This window comes from Ixodes scapularis, unplaced genomic scaffold (assembly GCF_016920785.2).
Source record: "Ixodes scapularis isolate PalLabHiFi unplaced genomic scaffold, ASM1692078v2 PGA_scaffold3__209_contigs__length_174095766, whole genome shotgun sequence".
Taxonomy (NCBI): domain Eukaryota; kingdom Metazoa; phylum Arthropoda; class Arachnida; order Ixodida; family Ixodidae; genus Ixodes; species Ixodes scapularis.
In genome coordinates this window covers 33,375,683-33,397,932 of record NW_024609868.1, presented here as the reverse complement: position 1 = coordinate 33,397,932, position 22,250 = coordinate 33,375,683, and the positions used below count along the sequence as shown (strand labels likewise).

At 44.0% G+C, this 22,250-nt stretch overlaps 1 pseudogene; it reads right to left on the bottom strand.

Moving 5' to 3' along the window:
- Positions 1 to 299: 299 nt before the first annotated feature.
- On the bottom strand, positions 300 to 1,181 carry LOC120840683 (annotated as a pseudogene).
- Positions 1,182 to 22,250: the final 21,069 nt, after the last annotated feature.

Sequence of the window (22,250 nt, the reverse complement as noted above, 5' to 3'; positions counted from 1 at the left end):
TTAGTTGAAATGTTCACAGAGAAAGATGTCATATTTTCAGATACAGCAATTAACACACCTCCACCGGATCTGAATTCCCTATCATAGCGATACACATTGAGACGTTTACAACACGAAAAAATTTCGCTGTCACGTACTTTAGCAGAGAGCCACGTTTCTGTGAGAATAACTAAATCAGCAGATGATGATTCTAAAACGGCATTAAGTGCGTCACGATTTTTAATGACACTCCGTATATTAGTAAAAATAATCGAAGTTTGTTCAACAGGTGGACAACGGTTGTTATTGCTGTTAATCTGTTATGATGATGTTTGTGCAAGGCTAGAAGATGACCTATTGGTCAAAGCGCTCGCTACGGCCTTTTGATGATCCCCAAACTGAACGGCGGAGTCAGTTTCTAAACAATAAACGAAGACCTTTTTGTCGACATGAAGTTTGTTATAACGCAAAGTAAATGCAAAATTGGGATACGTATCGTTCGCGATTTAGCTTACGTCGTGCGTGACGGGTTGCCGGCGAAAAGTCCTCGTTTACAAAAACACTGCTACTTTTAGTACTGATTTTGAACTCAAAATATTATCACGAGCCTTTAGATTTGCAAATTTTACAATTAGCGGACGACAACGGCTAGCAGAGAAGGCACCTATTCTGTGCGCCCGAGCAATACATTCCACGTCAATCTGCAAGTTCATGGCTCGAGACAACGCCGTTCTTATCTTCTCCTCCGATTGAGCCCATGTTCCACGATCGGAATCCTCAGTTCCGTGAAAGATTAAGTTATCTCGCCTGTTTCTATCTTCTAATTCGTCAAGGCGCGAGCGCAGAAGAGTATTTTCTTTCCTGGCTTCATCGGCAACGCGCTGCGTGGCTTGAAGTTCGCTCTGCCATTCGTTAAACTTCAACGCTTCCGTTTCTACATTGAAGAGTTTTTTATTCACGTCAGCTAGTTTATTTTCCATCGACTGCTGGCTTTTCCTTACTTTATCAAGGGAGCTGATTAAGCTGGCTTGACCTGTCTCAAACTTCAGAGTTCGGGCATTAACATCCTGAAGTAGTTCTAGCATTTCGTCCATCTGCTTGCCCTGGTTGTCCTTACTCGGGTTTTCAGTTACGGAAGTCGTGCGAGGGCCAGGGTTAAGCTCGACATCTCCGCTCAGACGTAACACCAAAGAGCACAATGAATCAAATCAAGCAGCTTTACAACAACACAGCACTTCTGGGCGAGGCAGCACTACAATGCAACGATCATCAGATTTCACTTTTGAACATTTTTGTAGTTTACCCACCTGCAGCAGAAACACCACAGGGGATGGCGACCGCATTTTCTCGAAGCTGCCTCGCCCACTGGCGATTTCGGCGCCAAGGAGGGGGGCGGGTCGTGAAGGTTCCGTCGATGTCGATGGCGATGAGATGGGGTACCGTCCAAGAGTAATCGAAGCAGAAAAGTTCAGGTTAACTGAATAATGTTCGCTGAACATGTCACAAATCACGAACGAAGTGGGTTGTCGAGGCAGGCATCTTGGCAAGCTGGTCCGGCTGAAGAAGTCCACCGGCAGCAGGAAGGACGTGAAAATCTGCAGCAGAAACACCACGGGGTTAGATGGCGACCGCATTCTCTCGAAGTTGCCTCGCCAACTGGCGATTTCGGCGCCAAGGAGGGGGGCGGGTCGTGAAGGTTCCGTCGATGTCCATGGCGATGAGATGGGGTACCGTCCAAGAGTAATCGAAGCAGAAAAGTTCAGGTTAACTGAATAATGTTCTCTGAACATGTCACAAATCACGAACGAAGTGGGTTGTCGAGGCAGGCATCTTGGGAAGCTGGTCCGGCTGAAGAAGTCCACCGGCAACAGGAAGGACGTGAAAATCTGCAGCAGAAACGCCACGGGGTTGGATGGCGACCGCATTCTCTCGAAGTTGCCTCGCCAACTGGCGATTTCGGCGCCAAGGAGGGGGGCGTGTCGTGAAGGTTCCGTCGATGTCCATGGCGATGAGATGGTGTACCGCCCAAGAGGAATCGAAGCAGAAAAGTTCAGGTAAACTGAATAATGTTCGCTGAACAGGTCACAAATCACGAACGAAGTGGGTTGTCGAGGCAGGCATCCTGGCAAGCTGGTCCGGCTGAAGAAGTCCACCGGCAGCAGGAAGGACGTAAAAATCTGCAGCAGGAGCACCACGGGGTTAGATTGCGACCGCATTCTCTCAAAGCTGCCTCGCAAACTGGCGATTTTGGCGCCAAGGAGGGGGGCGGGTCGTGAAGGTTCCGTCGATGTCCATGGCGATGAGATGGCGTACCGTTCAAGAGGAATCGAAGCAGAAAAGTTCAAGTAAGCTGAATAATGTTCGCTGAACAGGTCACAAATCACGAACAAAGTGGGTTGTCGAGGCAGGCATCCTGGCAAGCTGGTCCGGCTGAAGAAGTCCACCGGCAGCAGGAAGGACGTAAAAATCTCCAGCAGAAACACCACGGGGTTAGATTGCGACCGCATTCTCTCGAAGCTGCCTCGCCCACCCATGTCTGCATAGTAACTAGCCCAAGCTTCTAGGTTAATCAACTATATTTGGGGAGCTTTGCCCGGGTCGGGGTACAAAGCGCAACAGTCGCCGTGTTCCTAATTCACCCAGATGTAGCTCCTGGAACCCTCTACCTTCGGTCTAAATGATTGTATTGTGGGTTTGACCGCGTGGTCTTTTTTCCGTGTTTTGACTCGTCGAGCGCGTCAGAGCGCGGAACGCCGGCGTCTGGCGTTTGGCTCTCGCATTTCAACGCGTTCAACAAGTGAAAAGAAGACAAAAGCAACTAGCTGTAGGTCTACCCACTAATCATTCCAACCAAAGCTCGGCGTCCCTTACGTGCGCGCGCGCTCTCGTCTCCCCTTCTCCCAAATTTCCTTGACACATCGGCTCTCTCGAGTGCTTCGCGGAAAAGCAGGCGTTCCATGGACTTCTAGAGCGAGTCTAACTCTTTATTTTGTACTGTACAACTTAAGTGCCTCATAGACTCATATATCATTAATGAAGTAGCCGGTTTTGCGTATGCCGTGCTAACGTTCATTTAAAATACCATCGTTTAATAAAAAAAATGCTTTTTTTTACTTATCTGAACTGGTTAGCGCTGGTCCTGCAATGGCTAAAATCTCTTCAAACGTTTTTATTTTATTTAAGATAAATATTTATCTATTATTCAATCACCGCACATTACCGCGGCTCCTTCGTTGTATTTGTGTCTACTTCTAGTTCGTGCTATCTTTCAAGGGCTGTTTTGAATTCGTTTTTTTTTTTTCTTATCTTCTATACAATACAAAATGACCAGTCAAATTACATGTCTTGTTAGAGTTCGTTCAACGACATGCACTACGTCCATCATTCCGTGCTTCACAGCTTTTGATTCGAACTTATATTTACTTACCGCCGGCATTTTACTGAAAGGGTGTCTTATCTCAAGACGGGAGTCAAAGAAAGAATAAAAACACTTAAGGACAAGGACAGACAGCACAGTTCTTTCATGTGTTTTTATTCTTTCTTTGACTCCCGTATTTTCACCAACACGCTCTTTCTTCTTTATCTCAAGACGGCAGGAGCATTTCCAATTAGGTGCCAGAAGGGCGCTATCCCGGAAGATCGTAACCTAAATTCCTTCCTTTTCTTTTTACCCCATCGCGGTCACAGCAGTTATGACGACATATCTATACCGCGACCTCCATGCGCCCCCGCAGGAACCCCGCTCCAAACGGTTTCTATAATGTACGCTGAAGGTTCAACTGGCGCTAGTGTCTGTGCGATTTCCGGGAGGAAAATTGAAGTATTCAGCAGTCAGTCTATTTTTACGGTCCTCCTGTGCATTCCTATGGGAAAACACGCGTGCATTTTGGCTCTTCGGCAGAAAATAACATAGATAACGTTTGTTATTTGGGTCGTACCGAATAGTATGTGCCTTTTTTTAACACTGAAGGTGACATTGCTTTAGTTACATCATTTGTTTTCCCACTAAAAAATGTTAAATTTCTCTATGTTTTACGTTCAATCCTCTATTCCAGTAGTTCCCAAACGGGGGTCCGCGGACCCTCTGGGGCCCGCGAAGGCAATCTAGGGGTCCGCGAATCCCTGCCTTATCAGTCAAACCCGGCAATAAAAGTTGTCATCTCTCGGGTCGAGAAGAACTGTTTCAGTTTTCCGGCGAGTTTTCTCGTCTGTGTGTCAGTAACAAAGGTCTACTTTACACTAGCCATTTGTTATATCCTTTTATTAAATCATTATTACATTTACCCAATACCTTTCCCCTCCGCTTACCACGAGCGGGGTCCTTCATCAACTCCGCCAATCCAAAAGGGGTCCGCGAAACATCGATGGTTGAGAACCACTGCTCTATTCCATGGCAGGTATGTAAAAACGAGCGACGATACTAAGCAACTTAACATTGGAAAGGAATGTAGAGTGTGATCGATGTTTCCTAGCATTCCGGTGATGCTTGTATATGGCTAATGTGCCAGTCCTCTCACTATATGAAAATTACCCAGTCTTGCATCTTTACGAGCGGTTAAAAGAAATTCAAAACACAAAGAATAGAGTACTTGGGCATGAAAGGTGTGTCTTTATGTTATTTTATATCTCGGACATCTTTTATCGGTCACCTGTTCTCTGGCTTCGTCCTATTTTCAAAACTTTCGAGCGTGCGGGTGATGTTTTGAACGCCAAACAAGCATCTTTGCACATTTTCATGAACAGAAAGAATAAAGCAGTGTTTTTTTATAGTAAATCGGACTATATTATGTGGCCTTTAATGTACTTTGATTGTCTATGCACAATGAGTTACTGATCCAGTGTTACTGGGTAGTCTTGCCGTCTCGCTTGGTTTTCCACATTTTCTTTCGTTAACACGTATATCCTTCATGCTGAAAAACGCCGACACCGTGTTCACGCTAAATGTGTCCAACAGTGCACAGAAATACATATACGAAGTCGTTTTAGAACCGTTTTTAATTCCATGAATTTGAAATAAAAACACCGTAACTGACCCATTATTTCGTCTGCGTGACTGAGAAATGTTCATATACCTTACGTTCGAACTATTTATGACATTTGCTCTTATAATCAAGCGCAGGGAGCAAATCCACTCGCTTCTTCCTATAGAAATGCATGACCGGAGGTCAATTTCCGACTGGTTGTTGTCTTGTTCAATTTGCCGCAGCACGCTGGTGCCAGTTGAACCTCTAGCGTACATTATAATAACACTATACCCCACTCGACCAGACAAATGGGTGTGTCGGGGCCGTTCTCTTAAAGCAACGAACTTCAGCAGGCTTTGGCGAACCAGAGCACTCTTGAACACGGTGCTTGAAAAACAAAGACAATCGATTACAATTATAATTACTCTTGGTTAAAAACTATTCAATTATATTTTTTTATTACTTGAGAAGAAAAGTGACTGGCCGTTACTTTTCGGATTACTTAAAATTTTCAAAACAACCGATTTTGTGATGGTTTAAAAACGGGCCTTTAGTGCTGTTCATGATTGGATTAAAATTGCCAAATTACAAACTACTTATCCTCTCAGTCTGCCAATTTTGGTAACCCTTCCTTCTGTTGGATAACTGGTTCGCAGCATTCCTTGTTAGCTAACCTGTTGAAACAAATTGCGCCAGTAAAAGAGAGGGGAAATTGTAGCGGTTACAAGTAATTTTAGCGCTTCCAAAAATAATCAAATTACTCTCTCGATTACTTCCTAATAAACTTTTTCGAATAATTAGAAAATTACACAGAAAACGTAATTGATACAAGTAATTTGATTAATTGCAATGAGTACCGTAGAAGTCCAGACTAGATTCACTAGAAGCTACACTTGAGGGTAACATTTCAGCCAACTTGGTACTTAAAATAAAAATAAATAAATAAATAAAATCAAGGTTGGTCGTTATCTGAAGCCTTATCTGAAACCCCGAGAAGCGCTTTTTTCTTATCCAGCAATGTTATAAACGGTTCACGACGGAACAACACGTATTCTTTCCCCGAGCTTCCTGAAATATCATCTCAAGAAATTCAAAGTGGGACCGGCAACCATCTCATATTGCCCCTTCTCTAGATTACCAGCATTATGGCGGCACACACAAGACGACAAAATCAAACGAAAAATTTGCTGCGTTACAATTGATTTATGTAATAAACAGAAAAGTTCGCTTTTTTATAAAGGCGAACGTAACCAGCATCGTCGTTCATTTGTTTCGTTAAAGTCCTTTCTTATCGTGGTATTCTTGCTCGTCGCCAGTCTTTCCTATCACGTCCTCAGATTTTTTGCGTTCACCACGCCATCTCAGTGCGAGCTTGCAAACCGGTCTGTAGACAAAGATCAGGTCGGTATAGGACATACGAAATGCACAGCCGCCGTTTTTGGTCTATTTTTTTTTTGTGTTCACCAGCTTTGAGTTGAGCTCTAAAAAATAGACCTCCTACTTTTTTTTTGCGGATTGACGTCCACGTTCCCAGATTCAGGTATGTGCGTTTGGCATTCTCAACTTTCTTGGTCATCAACGCCTTGGCGCATGCACTAGAAGGAGAATTTCAACTGAACATAAACAAAGATCGCAAAGTTCCCCGGTAATATTTTAGTTGGCAGTAATGAAATATTAATCAGGATAATTAAACTTTTTGACGGATATAGCTTTTATTTCATGCCTTTGGGGATTTTTCTTTAAATGAATGCTATGGGTTACATTCGCAAAATTGTAAATTCTTGTTTTTCTTGACAAGAGATTGTAATGCTCCTGATGACTCTAATTGCCTGGTTATCATAAAACGCGAATCAATTAGAATTATTATATTTCCTTGAAACCTTTTAATTCCACAAAATGTCCGAGAAGGTTGTTCGTGAATTCGAATCTTCGCTAGGTGTGCGACCCCGGCACCGCTTGGAATATCTGTATATGCACGCGTTTCGACAATGGCGCCACCGAATTGATCTGTATTTGATATATCGGTTCTGACGTTACATAAATCATGAAAAATAACGACACGCTGTTGTGACAGTGGAGCACCTCACAAATGACGATCGTATACTTGAAGCAGGCAGGAATAAGCTGAAAGTTGCAGACGTGCCTTGAAAATGTTGCAAGTTGCAGACGTGCCTTAACGTGATGTCAGTCGCCTATGCTTCCAGGAGTTTCCGTCTCACGTGATAGCAAAAATAGAGTACGAGTAAAAAAAAAATAAATGCCAAGCAGTGAGAACGACGAATGAAAACTGCGGACAATCAACTGGGGTGCTTTAACCGTGGGATAATTTTCCTATATCACATATTGTGTTGGAGGCCACTATGTATTTTTCGTATCTTCTCCTATATTTCTTGTTGCTATAAAGTATGGCCGCAAAATTCGCTAACAGACCCGTTGGCGTCCTCGCAACTGAAAGTGTAATGTGAAAAACACACACTTATATACGGTTCGTAATCGTAACACATCACGTCATTACCCTAGCCCCCGCTCTCTGCAAAAATACAAGGTCCTTATTAAGGAGGGCAAATTATGCCTCGTTGACGCACTTGCTTGTGCCTCTAGCTTTATTTCAAAGGCTTTCTGTATCTCTCTTGTTGTTTTATTCTTTGCCTTCCGATGATCTTTATCTCCGAAAAAAGTGGAGTGCACTTGCATCTATGGCAATGTATACTGCCAGGTGGCACCAGGGTGACTGTTTGGTGGCAGCACCATGCTTTCGTGAACGACCGTGAACGCTAATCATGTCGTATTACACCTGAGACTGCGGTGAAAGAAATTGGAAGAACTTTCAGTAGAAGGAACAGACACAGAGAACGTCTGTGTCTGTTCATGATTAGCTACCACCAGCTCGCCTGCACACTCACCGTCTTTTGACCATGAACGCATCGCCCAGTTTGGCCCACATAAGAGCGGCGGCATGCAAGTAAAATGTCATACACCACACACGTGGAGTATTCCACAAATTTGATTTGTACTTGTTCTTGCAGCCATCATTCCCCAAATCACGATAATTTATTTTTCGGCACAAACCAGGTAGCTTACTTGGAGCAGAAAAAAGTGAAAGCCGTTTACAACTCCCTGTAATACCGAATTAGAGCGCAGCTCTTGAGGAGGAGGAGGGAAGGGTACTGGGGGGGGGGCGTCAAGTGACCGGGGAGGGTCACGTGACGATGCCGATGATGCCATCAGTGACGTCACTGATGACGTCATCAGTGACGATGACGATGCGGATTCCGATGACGTCATCAGTGGCGATGACGATGCGGATTCTGATGACGTCATCAGTGACGTCACTGATGACGTCATCAGCGATGATGACGATGACGACGCGGATGTCAGTGACGTCATCAGTGACGTCACTGATGACGTCATCCGTGATGATGACGATGACGATGCGGATGCCGGGGACGTCATCAGTGACGATGACGTAATCGGGGAGGTCACGTGACCTCGGGGGGTGTCACGTGACTTCGGGGGGGGGGGGGGGTCACGTGACCTCGAAAGGGGGGTCACGTGACCTTGGGGCGACCTTGGTTACGCCGACGCCGCTCAAGCCGGGAACGGGCCCCTAAGAGCTGCGCTCTAAAAACTACCGAGGCATCATAGCGCTCAGCAACATTTTGTTAAGTTGTGATATGAGGTATGCATGTAAGGAAATATTGCTGGCCTCTGCCTCAAGCGCTCTTGGGAGCTCTCGGTGCCGATGAGCCTCTTTTTTATGCCTTCTGCAACATCAGTCAACGTCTGGGGTGGGAACCCCGCACTCATAAGTCGGTCGACCTGTCTCTGGAAGCTGTTTCCTATTTCATTGGGACTTAATTTTGTCCAAGAGGGCTCGAGACATGAAGTTGCACTGCCTCTTTTTGCCATTTTGAAGTGGGCCAAGTTGTATGGCAGCACAGCTTTATTTTGGCGGGGCTCATTTAGGACCAACGAATGTTGTCAAACGAGAATTCTAGTTTTAAATCCAAAAAGTGTATTCTTCCCTCCGAAGCTCTCTCATGTGTAAATTTTAATCCATGAGGGCAAGCCGAAAAAATTCTTAACAGATCGGTTGCAACTGCGTCCGAGAGCGCATTGCGTGGGAGGGCAATGACCAAGTAGTCATCTACGTATCGAAAGATCTTACATACCTCTTCACCCCTCAGCCTCTCAAAAATAGCATTGTTTGGGCATTGTTGCATTGAGCTAGGAAAATGTTGCGAAGGACAGGAGCAATCCGCGACCCGATACAGATGCCTTCTTTTTGCACATACACCTCGCCGTGAAAGGAAACAAAAGAGTGGTCTAGGTAAAACGACAAAAGTCTAATAAAACCCTCCACGCTAATCCCGCCGGCGTTCGGGAAGGCCGTGTCACCATTAGTTTCGACAGACTGTTTTATTGCATTAAAGAGAGGCTTGTGGGGCACAAAATGAAAAAGGTCTTCTACATCAATCGAGAAGGCGTCACACTTTCCCCTGGGCGCCCCACTCAGGAATTGCAAGACGTCCTCTGAACTGCGCAACAAACAATTGTCATGCAGTTGCAGATTGGAGAGATGGGTGCTGACATAGGATGCTATCTGAAACTACCTTGAACCCCTTTCCTAGGCAATTGCCCTAAACGGAACGTTAATTTTATGCGTTTTAGTCGTGAGGAAAATGTCAGGGGAAAGTTGTTTTGCTTAAGTTCCCCTCCTTTTCTAGCCCATCAAGAGCTAGAGCACAGCACAATTCCTTATCCTTAGACTTCACCTTGATCAAAGAAGTTGACTGCATAGGCTTGAAGTTCTTTAAGATGGCTTCCTTTGTCTTGTCAGCGTACATTTATGGCGGCATAACAACAAAGCCCCCTTCTTTGCCAGACGTGAGCAGCTTGAGGTTGCTGCGTTTTAAGTAGTCAGCAATGTTTTTGATCTTCGTGCTTGACGTCCGGTGGCCATGTCTGCGGCAAAGCACATCCGCTCCGTCAGCAATGCACCGGTTCCTGTCTTGGGTCAGCATCTTTTCCGCCACGCTTCTGGCCAGCGTTTGCTTCTCTGGAGGCGGAAGGCTTGGTTCCACGCTGAGCTTGGGCCCGTTGTCGAGGGTGCGCTGGATGTCTTCTGGCAGCAAGGCGCCTCTAAGGAAGGTTACTCCCTGACGCTTGTCCTTGTTGCTCCATTGCTTTCTTGGCAAGCAATCCAATTGTCGTTGCCACAGGAATTTTGTGAGCTGCGTAGCACTCCGAAGGAGAGATGCAAAAATCTTCTTAGCTTCTGCTCTTTCTTGAATTCTTGCAAGGCGTTCACCTTTAGGCAATCTTTATACCTATCCACCTGTATCTAAGTCTCTGATCTGATGACTTTGCAGGTCCTTTTGGTGTGACCAGCAGATGGAAGACAGCCGTTGAAGATCGTCAGAACTTCTGGTGGCAAATACACAGTGCGAATGATAAGGGCATACACTCTTGCCCGGCAACATGAAGCGGCCATCAAGATTATATGATTGAGAGTGGAGTGACAAAATTTAGAAGAACAAATAAAAGAGCCTGTTGTAAAAGAAATGAGTTTCTAGCAAAATAACAAGTTCCATCTAAACTGAACGGCAAAAAAAACAAAAAAAAAACAAGGACAAGAGAAAGTAGAGACAACGCGTTGACGTACTTGCAACTGAAACTTTAATTTGAAAAACACACACTTACATGCGATTCGTAACACACCGCATTACCCTAGCCTCCACTCTCTGCAAAAATAGAAATTCCTTATCAAGAAGGGCCAGTGATGGCTCGGTGGCACACTTGCTTGGGACTCTTGTTTTCATTTCAAAGGCTTCCTGTATCTCTCTTGTTGTTTTATTCTTATGAATTTCGAGGATCGTAATCTCCAAAAAAAGTAGAGTGCACTCGCATCTGTTGCAATGCATTGCCAAGTGGTTCGAGGGTGACTTTTTGGTGGCAGCAGCATGGTCCCTTGCACAATCATTAATGTATCGCCCAATTCGTTAAGCCATGCGGGTTCGTTGCTAGCGTCTACAGTGAACCAGCAGTGAGTGCATCAATGTCCTGCACCATGCAACACCTTATCAGGACGTTTACAATATGTGGAGACTTTAATGCACACAATACAATCTGGAGAAGTGACCACTGTGATGCCCGAGGACATTTAAATGAGGATGCAAATAATAAGTATGGCATTTCACTTCTTAACTACAGCTCAATCACATTTATGAGTCGACGTTCCTATGCTAGATTTCTGAACTTATCAATATGCTCAAGTAACTCTGCCTCCTGTGTGACGTGGAGAACAGACTTTAAAACCAGAGACAGTGATCATATACCCATCCTTATACATCATCCCAAACTTATGTGCCGTAGGAATCGACGACGTGTTTCTTCTAAAACCTGGAAAGCTTTCAGTTGCTTTAACACAGCCATCCTTAACCAAATTACAACAATAAAAAATTTCAGAAGATGCGCCAGCAAGAACCCCAAGCAAGCAACACGCAGTCTTGCAGTTTCGGAGGGAAATGTTGGAAATATGAGGGAATATGAGTGTTTAAGAGCCATAAGACGTCAAGCTGAACGTCGATGCCGACGACCCAGATGTTTTAAAGCACACAAGAAAGCTCAACAAATTCACGTCCAGATGCGACGGGAACTACAAAGGTTATGCCGCCAAATTGAAAGCGCTATGCGAAACCTTCACAACTTTCACCCTAGTATTCACGGTATATGACATCTTAAGAAGTTTAAATTCTCCAGCGATTTAATTGTGACTATTCCGTGCTTTGGGTGTAGCTCGTGGTTTCTTTGAGATCATTAAGGCTCACGAGTTCTGTGTGTCGTTCTGGAAACCTCGGGTGGCAGCGAGTACTGCCGAGTTCTAGGCATCAACTGCGAACGCGATGATGAAAATCGATATGCATACTTCTGATGCAGATACACAATTGTGCCGTTCATTTTCCGTGGGAGAATTGAATACTGTGCTACAGACGACGCGCCGAAGCAGCGCCCCGGGGCCGGATCATGTCACATACACTGCTCTAGCTAACCTCGGACCCACTACTACGGCCTTGCTGTTACAAATATTTAAGGTTATATAAATAGCAGAGGTTGTCCCTAAGAGCTGGAAGGTGACTTACTTAGTCGCCTTGTTGATGAAACCAGGGAAATCACCGTTATTCCTGGAGTCCTTTCGGCCAGTGAGCTCAACCAGTTGTATGAGTAAAACGGTGGAGATGCTGGTCAACGCGCGGCTAGAGTGGCGGCTTAAGGCCAGAAAAATTCTTCCTCAAAATATGAATTGCCTTCGACGTCATCGGATCACAATGAATAATATTCTTGACTTGGTGACCCATATTAAACATGAAGAACTCTAGGCAACCTCACCATTGCAGTGTTCTTGGATGTGCGACGCGCGTTTCACACTGTGAGCCATGCGCACGTTCTATAAGGACTAATTCATCTTGGAGTGAATGAAGTGAGTGGAGTGCAACGTGGGAGCGAGTGGAGTGCAATCGATGCATTGCAAATGTTTTGCGCGGTAGGAACATCTCTGTGATCACCTCGGATGGGAAAAGCCAGGAACACCAATTGCCTTAGGGTGCATCACAAGGCAGTGTACTCAGTTTGACATTATTCAATGCAGTTATGGCACAACTGGCTCGCCTTCTTCCATCGTTCCTTCATTTCTCAATTTACGGTGATAATATTTGGCTATGAGCTACAGGTTCTTCTTTCGAAATAATTCAAGAACAATTACAAGCAGATCTCAATTTAATCGATATTTTTCTAAGTGATCGAGGGATGGACTTATCGGCTTCAAAATCTGCTGTCCTTCCATACACACGCAGACAGCTAAAATTACCGTGGTAGGACAAGTGCTGGAAACGGTGAAAGAACATCGTTTCCTTGGAGTCATCTTAGATCACTCACTAACTTGCACAAAATTTGTAAATATGCTAAAAGTGAGAGTCAATCGTATCATTAATGCCCTTCGAGGTGTTGCGGGGACCAGATCGGGACCGTCAACATCTTTAATTCTGCACCTTTACACCGCCCTTGTTAAAGAAACCATTTCATTCTCATTACCTGTTTTACATCGACTTTCTAACACTCTAGAAACACGACTACATTACCTACTAGATTGTGGCCTAAGAATATGCTTGGGAGTACCCCGTGCAACAAGGGAAGTTCTAATATTCGTAGACGCTGGAGAGGCTCCAATATCTGTTCTTCGAAACCAAGAACCTTTCAAACACTTCTCAATGATTACTGCAGAATGTAATCACCATCCGCTTGCAAATTATCTAAGGAAAGGACCGGTGCACGAGTGCATGCTACAGTTATGTACAGCCAAGACAGCTTTCCCCAATATTCTTTTGAAGAGTACGATGATACCTGTGCGCCTTGGATGATAACAATAACCCAGGTCCAAATGAAAATTCAAAGCCTAAAAAAAAAAATTCCACCCGTAGTAGCAATTCAAATGACTCTGAGTCATCTGTAGAGCATATATAAAAATCGTACTTTTATATACAGAGACGGATACGTAACCAAATAGCGTTCTGTATCTGCCTTCTTCATACCTGACTTAGACGTGCGCGAGTCATACCGTCTCTCTTACCGAACTTCATCAGCTACCTCTTAGCTGCACGCACGGTGGCTGCACGGCATTCTTTTTGCTCTCCTTTTAATTAGGCATATCAACAGTGCTCTAGAATGGGTGGTGTGTACGTACTCCAAAGCTGTCCTTGTCTCTTTACAAGCCATAAACACACGTGGTCCCAATGCAAACTTTGTATACTAGTTTCTTCAGGAAATTTCAAGCGCGACAGTAGAGGGACACAACATTGTGCTTCAGTGAATTCCCGGGCACTGTGGCATTCCTGTGAATGGAACAGCTGGTAAACTTGCTACGCTAGGACATAACAGCTCTGACCTAAAGGATTTTAAATTTCACCGTGTGATACACGCTTTACAATCAAATACCTCCATGAACGCTTATGCAATGTTGGTTGGTTTAATGAACATGCCCATACGTCTCTTATTTATGTCATAGATCCTCATTTCAACTTTCCAAAAGAAGAGATACAAATTTTCCAAGGAATGTTGATACATTAATTCACATGCTCCGACTGAATGTAGCATTTATAAAGGAGTTTCTTTTAAAGATATGTCGAGCAAGAACACCAGACTGCACCTACGGCCTCGCAGTCGAAGAAGTAGAACATTTTATACTTGAAAGTGGGCGTTTTTTTAAGGAAACGACAATGCTTGGAACAGCGGCTTCATATAATAGACAATCAACCGCTCACACTTTAAAAAGTGCTGTTACCACGGCCGTCTCCGGCACCACAGGAGAGAGCACAGCGTGCTGTTCGCGACTTTCTCACCGAAGCTGATATCGCACAAAACTATTGACTTTATGCGACCAGAACTGTTTATGTAATTGTTCAGGAGTGTGTATATTCATGATTGTGTATACCGGTTTTACTAAGTGCCTTATGTGCGTGACATACGCGTACATTACCATAAATTGTTCTACGTGTTTTTTTTACAAATGGTACGCTGCAGCCAGTATTCTGAAGACAGCACCACATCTTCATCGTTTTTTACTTATTAAGAAAAAATAAGACACGTCTTAGCGAGTTTGACATTTCGCCATATAAATTCCTAACGTCAGTTCAAAGCTCGCTCATGACAGTTCACACTGCTTCATGACGTTAGTCCACTTCGTAGAATTGGCTGGGTATAAAGTTAACTGACCCGAAGTAGGTTTAAATAAGATTGCAATAACTATAATTTTTGTAGGGTATCAGTAGAAGCGAGCGTTACAATTCTAGTTACCGTATAATTGTAGTTACCGTTGCCTTTTGTGGGTGATTGGCGCATTTTGTGGATTCCGGGCATTGTGAGTTACCTTTGGTCTGGAAGGACGCTCGGCTGAAAAGACACTTTTTCATTGTGTCCATGCGTGACTGATATTGCGAAACAGTTCACCAATCTTATACACCCCCCCCCCCCCCCCCCCCAAGGATATGCCTCTAGTTTGAACTCGCTATTTAAAATCACGAAAAAACAACATTTTTTAAACTTGCTAATTAGTTACTTCCGTTTTAACGGATCTAGGTGTGTGTTCCTAGATCAGGGAACCGTTAAAATATATTGAATTTCTTAAAAACGTTTTTTTTTTTTTTTTAAGTTTTAACACCGGCCGGTTTGTGACATCCTTAGTCTGAACAGTGTTTGCCTGTGGCGACTCGTATTTCTTTTGTCTCCTTCGCCAGAAAAGCCTGGAGCCGCAGTAGCCTCTCTTTGTAAATGTGACGTGGGCGATCTCATGTTCGGGAGACATGAACGGTGAACGACATAAGACCCTGCTTTAATCAAATTACGTAGGGACATAACGGTAATATACTGGGAACATTTTAGATGTGGTTTCCGACAAAAAACGTAGCCTTCGTATTTCGACATCGATGAAGCGACGCAGAATTAACCAAGAAAGCTTTTGTGAAATGTCTGGATAAGAGATGGATGTAATAATATACCCCCCCCCCCCCCCCCCACACACACACACACCCTCATGGTAAAAAAATAGTGCAGTACTTACTTTACAAGACAGATTTTCTGTCAGGAGCGATCCTGATATAACGGCAGGTGGCCCCAAAATAGAAGCGTATTTCGTAGTCACTCCTAGATACATTAGATTTTTTTCAAAGATTATTTTAGGTGCCTTGATTAATGGTGTATGTTACAAAATTAACTTTTGGTAAAACAAATTAGATATATATTTGTATTTCGCGATTCACATCGAGTGAGGAGCAATTGCGAAACCCGATTTAATTTGTTTATTCTGGCTCGTCGCCCCGGAATAAAGGAACGAAATAGATTGGCGTCGCCATACTGAAAATGATATTGGTGACACAAATATTAGGTCAATATTATTTTCTCCGGATGTTTTCTTTTTTTTTTTTGCAGACGTGTTTTATTCATAGGAACTTAAAAAAAAAAACAGGAAGTAGTTCAGTGTTTATTTAAGATAACGTGGTTACTCAACGCTGTCCTGTCAACAAGTCGCATTCCTGCAAAACAAAACACAAAAATAAAACAGGTTCGGCTTAACTTTTTGGATTTTTTTTTTGTTTGTTGGTCTGCTGCGTTTGCTGCAAGCACCCGTCCTGGAGAAACAAGCTGTCTTGAGGGTCGCCTTCAGAACAGTCAAATAAACATGGAATAGACAACTATCGTCGTAAATTGGAGGGTTTACGTAGCTCCCTGTACTCAACCACACTTTAATGTTCATCACTTCTTTTTTTTTTTTCGAGGCTTTGCATTTAAATTAAGCTGCCTTATTATTATACGGGTGTTATAGAATATTTTTATACGTCCGAAAATCTTTCTGTTTAAGCATAAAGAGTACTACATTTATTACTCCGCAATTATACACCAATATGCTTCTACCGGGCAAGTTCTGGATGGTGTTTTTGTTTCTTCTTTACATCATATCTATGATTGTGTGATAGGTACGCAGGAAACAAATATATTTGTGATTCTTTCCCAATACCGCGTTATTCCGCTCGCATCCGATTTTCGGGGAATCTCATATATTTTGATCTGCACGGTTTCGCGGTAACAAACCATTCTTTACAGCCCCGTAAAGAAAAACAAAGTAAAAGATAAGCTTCTCATTTTTACAAGCTCACACTGTGCGCTAGCAATTAAAATAAAATGACGATTTCTACGCAGTTATTTCTAAGGAAAAAATAATATTGCAACAAAGAATTACTGATGTTTACAAGTGAATGCCGTCGAGCAACACAAGAAGACGGATGTCGTCTGCTTCCCGTCATATCTCTCAGGCGGCGCAACTGTCAAAGACACTCGGTCACATGCAAGTGCGAACGAAGTAATATAAGACCTCTGCCTTCAAATTAACTTATGTTATTGACAATGACGCCATCTGAGAAAGGCAATGGAAAACGGGCGCACTCTGCACGCTTCTGCTGCCAGTGCGCCTTTGCGTTAGAGAAGTCGGCTTTTGGCTTCCAAATTCTTGTTGCCGTACTCATAAGCCTTTTGATATCTTTGAATCTTATCTCAATCGCAAACGCCATATTCTGGTGGAGCTTGAGCTCACAGCAATGCGTAGTTTTATTTTCCATGGTGCAGAAAAGGGATCCTAGCAACCTAGGACCAGGTGGAAAAAAAGAATGGACGAGAAGAAATATCTAAACACAGATAAAATGTTATGAAGCCATGGCATCCTCATATAGGCCCACGGGCCATGACCTAGCAGACGTGAACACTAAGCGTTAAACACCCTTCCTAAAAACAAAAAGAAAAGTAAAGCAGCAACAACTGTTACAAAGCATTTTTTGTGTGTTTTACGCTCAGTTTGTACTTATGCTAGGTCATGGGCCCATTTAAGGACGCCTTATTTTAATAAAGGTTTATCTGGGTTTGAATTTCTGTGTCGTCCGTCCTATTTTTTCACCATGTTTCTGGGTTATGTCAATCTTAAACCAGCTGGCTGGTACTTTCGCTTTAGTTTCAGAAAATACTTTTTTTCCCTCGCTGCTCCGTATTTCAGTTTCATTATTTTTCGCGAAAACTCACGCGCATACAATTTTTGCCAATTAGAGAAAAAACTTCGAATTTCAAAATCACAATGGCATAAATAAAAGACGATATTCTCCAACATACGTTTGGTCAAAACACAAGGTCATTGGTCCTAAGAAGAGGTCACTCCACTGCACACTAGCCAATAGGGCTAGCGTACTGGAGCTCCGAGCCGGTGATAGCTAGCCAGATGTGTTAGCGCACCGCAGCTATGAGCACGTGGAGAGAAAGCTCGCGCTGCAGAACTCAAAGGTCCTAGGTTCAATACTCACCCCGGCCCGTTTCGACCTGGATGACCATCGTACCGGCGTGCGGCCGTTTATCACTACTCCGTGGTGCAAGTTAGAGAACCCAGGCTAGCGGCTGTACTGCACTGGCTAAATTGCTCATCTACAGCTGAGACACCAGACGCTCATTGGGGCTGACTGACTTCCGGCCGTATATACATAAAAACAGCCCCATTACAATTACGAAATCGGGCTTACCGTTTGCCTCGTCTAGGTCCGTTCAAGACAACGAGTCACTGCACTTCTAGATCACGACAAAAGCTAGTGTTTAGCTGTCCCGTATGAACCATTCTATTTATGCTTCTAGAGGCTCATTGAAAATAACACTTCAGCCCCAATTTGTTATGGAAACCTCTCAGCCCGTCAACCTCCTTCAGCCTATCAAACCGCTCAGCTCTTCCAACACCTTTAGCTCTTTAAACCCCTCCAGATTCTTCAGCCTTTCAGACCCCCCCCCCCTCCCCCCTTCCAATCCTCCAACGCTTAAGATACCCAAATGACTGATCTATACACCAAAAGTGCAATTTAAAACGTTATGGGGATTTTATTTTGGACATTGAATTTTTCATTCATGTTTTTACACAGCGCATACTCATACCCGGGCGCAAGCAGTTGCAGACAAAAGCGATAAAATCAAATAGGAACAACCAAGTTTTTTGTAGCAAAGAAAAAAGAAAAAAAGAAAAAAAGAATATATATATATATATATATATATATATATATATATATATACATATAGGTGAGGCAGAGTAGCTTGAGAACAATGAACCGGGAAAATGTAATAAGTCAGAGATCCGTACTTGCGGAGTTGCTATGCTAGGAGTTTATTGCATGTATTTCGACAGTTTCGCCGAGAGGCTCTGCTTCGTCAGGAGATAGCATAGCAACTCCGCAAGTATGGATCTGAGGCTTATTATATATATATATATATATATATATATATATATATATATATATATATATATATATATATATATATATATATATATATAACTGAGAAGAAAAAAACCCTTAGTGAAAAACAGCAACAACGGACGATTTAATCTTCGACGTTTCGGCCGGAGTCCGGCCTTCGTCAGAAATCGGGCTTACCGTTTGCCTCGTCTAGGTCCGTTCAAGACAACGAGTCACTGCACTTCTAGATCACGACAAAAGCTAGTGTTTAGCTGTCCCGTATGAACCATTCTATTTATGCTTCTAGAGCCTCATTGAAAATAACACTTCAGCCCCATATATATATATATATATATATATATATATATATATATATATATATATATATATATATATATATATATATATATATATATATATATATATATATATATATATATATATAAAACTGAGAAGAAAAAAACCCTTAGTGAAAAACAGTAACAACGGACGATTTAATCTTCGACGTTTCGGCCGGAGTCCGGCCTTCGTCAGGAATCTTCCTGACGAAGGCCGGACTCCGGCCGAAACGTCGAAGATTAAATCGTCCGTTGTTGCTGTTTTTCACTAAGGGTTTTTTTCTCCTCAGTTTTATACCCACGCCTTCGGCCTCCCGCCACCATGCCCGTTATATATATATATATATATATATATATATATATATATATATATATATATATTGAGGTACTCACAATGCCGCTGTGTAAGCTCTTCAGATCTACCATAGCATCTAATAAAATCAAGCAGGTTCACTACACACATACATAAACGCTGTCAGTAGCAAATTTAGCGACATCCACGAACGCGAAACGTGCACTGCCCACCGCCGTTAAGACATCTTGAGCACGGTCACGGCGTCGTTCCTGGTGCCGTCGCCATGGCGTCTCCGGCGTGTTTTTCGCTCGCTCGATGAGCTCCTGAAGTCGGACGGACGAAGAAATGCAAGAAACAGGGCACCGAGAAACCTCCTTGAGAGACCTCCTTCCAGAAGAGCACACTGAGGTGCACTACTGGAAGTCGACAGTGGGCGTCCCCTTGTTGCCGCCGCCGATACAAAATGGCCATGCGGCTTCCCCCACGTATATAAAGGATTGGGGCAGAGCCCACAGGCCTCTGAAAAACTATAACGGGTCTCTTACAGCCTTTAGAAACTCTTCGATGGTAGGTCACCCTTTTTTTAAATTTCAACATACATCTCAAATCCCTCAAAAATGTTTGAAAAGCATGCCAAAACTTTTTAGATGTCCTGGAGGGCCATATAGACGATTTCTCAATTAGGGTGGAACGAGGGTGTTTCTATGAGAGTAAGAGATATGAACCCGTAAATTTATAAAAGAGTCCGGGGGGGGGGGGGGGGGAGGGGGGGGGGAGGGGGGGGGAGGACTGACACTTCTGTACTATTCCCTTTACCGCACTACGTCATGCAGCCGCGGGATAGAGTGGTGAAATGGGATGGAAAGAAAACCAGCTTTCCAGCGACCACATCCTGGAGTTTAGTGATGTTTAGGTATGGACATTTATTAAAGCAACCCTCATTTGCATATTTGTCGTGGAATATTTAGTGTTCAAGCGCGACAATGGGACCTCCAAATAAAGAAATATCATTCGAGACGGGTGGGTTGTTTGTAATCTAGAGTACATACGTTCGTGCCATTCATTCTTTTTTTATTTTACGTTCGTTGTTTTTTTTTAGACCTTTAGAATCCAAATTTCGGTGAATTGGAGACCTAACAAAAGCAAACTTCTATTGACCCCGTAGTTTCTGCGAAAGGCACTCTGAATTTCACGAAAAAAAAAACAAAAAAAAAACAACAAAAAAAACACTTCATTAATATGTAGTAAAAAGAAAAAAAAAGAAAGTAAGGGGAATAGGAGGTTGGTTTCTTAGCGCACTGCTGGTGCTGGTTGTGATAATAAGGAGTTTTATAGTAAGTGGGAGAATACAAAAAAACAAAACAAAAAAAAAACGGGGAGGTTTTTCAGTTGTCCCGCCTTTCCAGCGCGAGGTTTCCACCGTCGATTAGACAGTTCGGTGCCTTGTGAGCCACGAGTGTGCTGCAGAACACAGCCTTTATTTACTTATTGATTTATTTATTTTGCACAAGTTTGTCTCATTAAACGTTCAGTTTCTTTAGTTATTCGCTGCCTCATCACTTGTCGTTCGTAACATTATGTTCTGCGTTTTTCTAAATATTGTTTTTTTCTTTTTTGATTTTTACGCTTGTTAGCCGCGTTGGCGCTGCAAGCGGGAAACTCAGGCGCGCCATGCTGCGTCGCGAAAACGCTAACCTATAAGCCGGCGGCGCCAACCTTGTTGCGTTTGGCTCCCCAAGCCAGAAGGCCGATGACTTCAGAGCCCTCTTTCACGATGCGATCCAAGTTGTTCAGCCCCGAACAAACTCCCTAGTGATCGTGGGCGACTTAAATGCGGCCCACCCGACCTGGGGATATGTGAAGGAGAACCCCAAGGGACGCAGGTTAGCACAAGCCATCGCCAACAATCACCTTACCATCATGACAGAATCGGAACACCCCACAAGAATGGGCAACAGCGTTAGTCGCGACACGTGCCCAGACTTAACCCTAGTCCGCACGCAGACCTCGTGTAGCTGCTCCAGCCTGGACGAAACGCTGGGAAGTGACCACTACATCCTGGAAACCGAGGTGTGCGATGGAGGCCGTAGAACACGAAAGCTTCGACCCGCTAGACTCACGAACTGGGACCAGTTCAGACAGCAGCGAGGGGGCACCGAGAGCGGAGACATTATCTCCATCCAGGAGTGGACCTAACGGCTCCATGAAGACATTGATCGAGCAACCAAGAAAGTAAATACTACCATCGACACCCCAGCGATAGACCCCCATCTCCTCCACATGTGGGACGCCCGGCGACGACTCACCAAGCGGTGGAAGACGCAGAGATTCAACCGCAAGCTGCGATTGCGCATCGCCGTGCTCAACCAAAAGGCGGAAGACTACGCAACCACCTTGGCGGAAAGCAATTGGAACCAACTATGCCACGGGCTGCGTGGTACGCTTGGGACCGCTAAGACTTGGGCAATCCTCCGATCCTTGCTGGACCCATCGCGCTCCAAGACCGAGACATCCAAGGCCGTGACCAAACTTCTGCACGGACTGCAGCGGGACGAACCCTCCATCGTGAAGGAACTAGAATCCCGATACCTCGCAGCCAGCCCATGCCCCGACTATGCAGAGTACTCCTACACGGAAGAGCCGAGCCAGCTAGACGCGGTTTCACCGAATCGGAGATACAAGCTGTCCTCACCAAGCTTACGCGCACCACAACCCCGAGGAAAGACGGAGTCACATACAAAATGCTGCACAACCTCGACGACGCTTCCATTACGGCGCTCACCCGATATTTCAACGAGGTCTGGAGGACAGGAAGAATCCCGGAGGAATCGAAACACTCGGACATTACACTTATCCCTAAGCCTGGCAAGCC